This window comes from Calypte anna, chromosome Z (genome assembly GCF_003957555.1).
Source record: "Calypte anna isolate BGI_N300 chromosome Z, bCalAnn1_v1.p, whole genome shotgun sequence".
In the NCBI taxonomy this organism is placed as follows: domain Eukaryota; kingdom Metazoa; phylum Chordata; class Aves; order Apodiformes; family Trochilidae; genus Calypte; species Calypte anna.
Genome location: NC_044274.1, coordinates 42,816,288 through 42,821,757, shown reverse-complemented (window position 1 = coordinate 42,821,757; position 5,470 = coordinate 42,816,288). Strand labels below are relative to the sequence as shown.

At 38.3% G+C, this 5,470-nt stretch overlaps 1 non-coding gene across 1 annotated transcript; it reads right to left on the bottom strand.

The window, feature by feature from the left end:
- Positions 1–310: 310 nt before the first annotated feature.
- On the bottom strand, positions 311–382 carry TRNAH-GUG. The gene has a single exon. It is a non-coding gene; the product is annotated as a tRNA-His (tRNA).
- Between the last annotated feature and the right edge of the window lie 5,088 nt (positions 383–5,470).

Here is a 5,470-nt window from a genome sequence, read left to right as displayed (position 1 = left end):
AAACCAAATAGACTCCATGGCTCAGACCAGAACTTAAGTAGCTGTAATGAGTAAAAATGACATGCTCACTAACCCACGATGTTTATCACAATATCCATAAATATTTAAATTAAAAATTAAAATTAAAAAAAATCACCATTGGCAACAGGATTACTAATACTTGTGTCATACATCTTTTTAGCAAAACATTCTTGTGAAAGGTACAGATACTCCAATTTCTTTCTTATCTTACTCTGAGACTTACTTGCCTAATGGTTTTGTTTGGGTACACAACCTATTGTTACAGCTCTTTAAAAGATTCCCTTTCCCATGCCGTGACTCGGATTTGAACCGAGGTTGCTGCGGCCACAACGCAGAGTACTAACCACTATACGATCACGGCAACCTGCCCTGCACACCCAAATCAAAGCCAGAGATTTTTCTCCTGGTATTCTTCAAAATGTTATACAAATGGTGCCACCTACAGTTTACACTGAGTTGTAGCTGCAGTGCAGCTCGTTCTAAACACTGTTCTAAGTACTAACGTGTTATCGACTTCTCGATTTAGCTTCCAGGCTTACTTTTTCTTTCTCTTAATAATCCATGCTTACCAGTACTGTCTAAAATCAGGTTCAGGGGAGTTACAATAACGCTTCTCCTGTCCCCCAAATCTTCCCAGAGAGAACATTTTTTTCCTATTTTATCAGTGGTGGTGGAGGCAAAGTCGAGAGAGCAGAAACGTTTGGCAGTGACAGGCTTAAGCAAAAGAACAAAATCTACTTCACTGAACACTACATTTGCTGAGCTGAAGCAGGTATGATTCATCGTAATTTAAGTGCATGTGTTGATGGACATCTTCCTTACCTCTACTATAAGCACACAACATAAAAAATACCTTTGGAGCATTATCTGCTGGGGAAGAACATGGCCAAATGCTACAAATGAAGCCTGAGGGGAGCAAGCAATTAACTTCTGTCAATTAAGACCAGCAATTAGAGGTATACTGAAGCAACTGCTGAGAATCAGCTGCCTTTTCTCAGGTTTCCAGGCACAAAGAGACTGTAAACAACAAATAGGTACAAGAGAAAAAAAAAGTTAATTCTCTCACATGAGATCTCCAAAGGGAATGAAACTGCAATTTAAGGTGAGATTTAAAAAGTGTGAAAAAAAGAAAACCAGGACCAGGAGTATTACACATCTGATAGAAAACTAATCCCTTATTTTAGGAAACTAATCCCCTAATTTATGTTTGCTGCTGCCTCATAAACTCATTACACTTAGCAGAAATTAACCATAGCAGTGTAAACAAGCAATGACAAAAAATTAAGGAGGTACTAGGACTCCTTCTGTGTTCCCCCCTCCATCCCTGCTTTTCAGTTTTCATATCACAGTTGTCAGCAGAATAAACTGATGAATCTTCTGTCAAGGAAGGACTGGAAAAGAACAATCCTCTCTATCCCACCTTGTGGCATTACAGTGTGAGTGTTACCTGTGAAGCCACCACATACATGTTGTCATCTGTAAGCAGCCATTGTTTGGGACAGCCTTTTCCCTTTTTCCCTCACCAGCCTTCAATCTCTCTGAACTATAAAGGAATCTGTGAAGAGCTGGCTAGTGGTTGCTGCTCCAGGGTGAATGCTTTTATGTGGTAAGTTCTATACTTCCCAATACTGCAAAGACCTTCATTAAACAGGACAAAGAAACTGGGCATCAGTATTTACTAGACAGTATATCAAGTTTTCTTCACTACTGAAAATTTTATTATTTCTTATTTTTTAGTATATGTTAATTGAAAAACATGGTAAACTGTGGTTGAGAAAGAAAGGTAGTAGGTAAAGGATGAAGTCAGCCCAAAAAGTCTTAACAGTGAACAGGGCAGTACCATCACCTTGTCACCTGAGTGCAAGCATGAGTGCATTTGGGAGAGGGCTCAGTATCATGTGAGCAGCTGGAACAGACCTGGCTCAGAAATGATTCAGGGGTTACTTCCCTGAAGTTTCTTGTTATTGTAGGCCTGTGGAAGTAGAACTCTCAGAATATTTACTTCGTTTCCATACTTAGGATCTTGATTGACTTTTTAAAAAAAATCTTGGGTCTTGCTGTTACTAAAGTCCTAAAGTATAACAAAAACTTCAGTTTTGTTTGACTTCCTCAAACCAGATTTCCCATAAAGACAGAAGTCTAGAAAATATTATAGACAGAGGTTTCTGATCATAGCAATCTCCTTCAAAGGGGGTTTAGTAGCAGGACTCACCAAAATGTCTTATAGCATGACCTAGGGAAAAAAAGAATATTTTAAGGGTGTTTGTGTTACAACTCATCAGTAAAAAATTTGCATCTGTGATGCCATAGGGTCCTTGCAAACTCTATAACCTGTATGATTCTACTATACTGTGTAACCTCCTATTGAAGTCACAGGGGCATCTTATATTTTGCAGCAGTAAATAGATTTGTTAGGTTCACATCCCAAACGTTCATGTAATTTTTTAAAATCAAGATTCCAGAGAAATAAAATGCACTTCGACGCCCAACTTGTACAGAGCTCAGGCTGTCATCTACTCCATTTTTTTTCTCTGTTTAAGTCACTAGATATTCAGTTTTTATTTCAGACCTACATAAACATGGTAGTAAAAGACAAGTTACAATAAATAAATTTCATCAATCGTATCCATAAACATTTGGAAGTTAAGATCAGTCCTCAAATCTTTGAGATTATATATAACACACAGTAAACACTGACCAATGAATGATAATTTAATTATTTCTACTGTACTGGTACTACTTTCCATCCTGTCTCCATACATCTCATAATTGTTTGCATTTATTTACTTTAATATTTCTATTAGAAATATTAGAAAATTAGAAAATAGAATTAGAGTATTAGAAAATATTAGAAAATATTATTGCTTCTTTTTTTTCCCAGAAGGAAGTAAGTGTGCATGTGCATGCCTTGTGCAGTACTTGCAGGTGTGTGATTCTCTGTCCCTGAGCCCAACCTTGCTACCTCTACTTGAGCTCAGAAAAGAGCTATTAAAATTTTGAATATATATATTAGAATATATTCTAAAGATTAGCAGTTTAGGTTTTTATAAGGTAATTTTTTTGTTACTTGTGCATTTTTTTTTTCTGACAACAATAATCTCTCAAAGCAATTACTTTATCTGTTAATGTCAGTTTTGGACAGAACGTTTATCTTTTTCAGGACTGAATCTCTGATCAAAAACGTAAGCAAAAGACACTTCTGCCACTCCCAAATATTCTTTATTCTGTTGCCTCTGCAGTGAATTTGCTGTGCAGGGGTAACAACTGATAGAAAGCCCAGGACAGGAATGTCCTCTGCACACCACAGATAAGTGGCCCAAAAGATCCACATAGGAAACAGAAGATCCTACCAGCTCTCTCCTCTGCCTACTCCTGTTACAACTCTGGGTTTCTCGGCCTGTTTCTTCCTTGTCTCTACCAGAGAGGATGTCCCCTCTTAAACTCCAAGAATGTCAGAGTAACTTCATGCAGCTCAAATGCCTGTTATGACCACCCAACAGAGAAGACTTAGGTGCTAGGTCAAGGCTGAAAAATAGAATTACTAGTTACTTTAAACTACTTAATTTACAGTGTCACCAGTTCACCATCCTGAACAAGTATTTTTAAATGGTTATTGCCATTTGCACAGTATGTATTTGTCAAAGCAAAACAGTTTGGGATGTACAAGTAAAAAGGTTTCTCTTAGAACTGTTTTTGAGTATTAGAAACAGAATTCTACTGAATTTTCTCTGTTAGGTGTTTTGCTCCTGTATGTCTTCAGGCAAGAAAGCCCATCTCCACACACATGTACATGGGTGCTTTATCTCAGTAAAAATAAAATGGAATTTAATACAGGCTGACAAAATTGGGCTTTCTTTAATAAAATATAAAGGATTAAAGAATTTTTGATGCAGCAATAAAGACATTCAATGAAAGTTAGCATTTGTAGGAGGCACAATCATCACCCAGATTAAAGAAGCTGCCTTGAAGGAATAGGCAGCAACATCTAACACCCTTGCAGGGTAAGGTCAATACCATTATATGGCATGATATCTCTAGTTAGTTTCTTTTGCACAGTTAACCTAGCTAATATTTACAGTTCTCAACCTCTTTGATTGTGTTTTTAATGAATAAGAGAGAAGGCAAGAGCTGAACTTATGTTTAAGTACTGCAAGTCATTCAGGCCATTATCTGGAGGTCTTGTCTATTCTTTTGGACTGGTTCCAGCCTAAAGTCCTGTTGTGTTGTATGTAGACAGTTCTGATTAGGCAGTGTTTTACACTTGCAAGGCATGGGGGTTTTATTGTGGTGTACACAGAGGGCATTTAAACAGGCCCTGATGAAATGATTGCTGACTGCCTTTGGATCAGTGTCCTTACCACTCCAGGTGTGTGGATGGGGAGCTACCTGCATTCCCAAAGGCAGGGAGTGGTCCCCTGCTCTGACCTATAAGGAACACTTCCCTTCTGCTCCTATGGAAGAGCCTTGCAAGAGCACTTTATGTTGCATGAGTGAGTCACTGCACAAATCTCCTTTTCAGCAGCACTTTTCACCAGCCCAGCTTTCACCCCCAGTAGAGTGAACATTGGACCCATACAAGAGTATACAAGAAGGGTGAGGAAATGTCATAGCTCCGGGAAAGGGTGAACCTATTCCTCTTTCTGCTTAAAGGGCTGCCATTTTACTGAGTCCTTGGCATGCAGTCAGCGTATATGAGCAATTTAGACTTTCCTCATAACAAGATTATAGAGAAATAAGGATTGTCTCTGTTTAGTATGTGTCTGGCTACTGTACCTTTCAAGCAGATCCTGCACCAAACTTCAGCTTAGTCTGTATGTAGATGGCCAATAAAATTAGCATCCATTAGAACTAAAGCCTGGGCTGGAAACGCTCTTAAGCAAATTGTTAGCTTTGCTAGCAGCAAGGAATTTTCTCTCTTCTTTTGTTAGTAATACTGTCTCTGCTAGTATTGCAGCTACTCTTATTTCATGTGTGATCTTCTGCACAAGGATTCCTACTCCACAAGGACCACCTTAGGATTCCTGTTTTTCTTTCAATTCTGTTGCATCTCTTTTCTTTTGCTTTGTACATCTCAATAATCAGATATGAATGACTAAGCAAATATCTAGCACTTTCCCTCAGCCATCGCCACAGTAACTTTTCTTCATGAACAAATTGCTCCCTTTCCTAGGATTTTGTTCTTCTTTCCTGTTGTTATTTTCCCTTTCTGCAGTCAAGTTTCTTTCTGGGAGCCAGAGACCTAGAATGAATTAAATGCTCCAGGCATTCTTCTGCCAAAACTCAAACTGCATATGGGAGCAGAAGCTAGCATGGCCACTCATTCATGTTTAAATACAGACATTTGTAGCATAAATGGAGAAAATGGATATCTAAAATCTTCCAAGCAGCAAAATCCCATTTCATCATTCTTACTTATATCCAGTCACAGTTGTGTAACAGGTCTTACAAC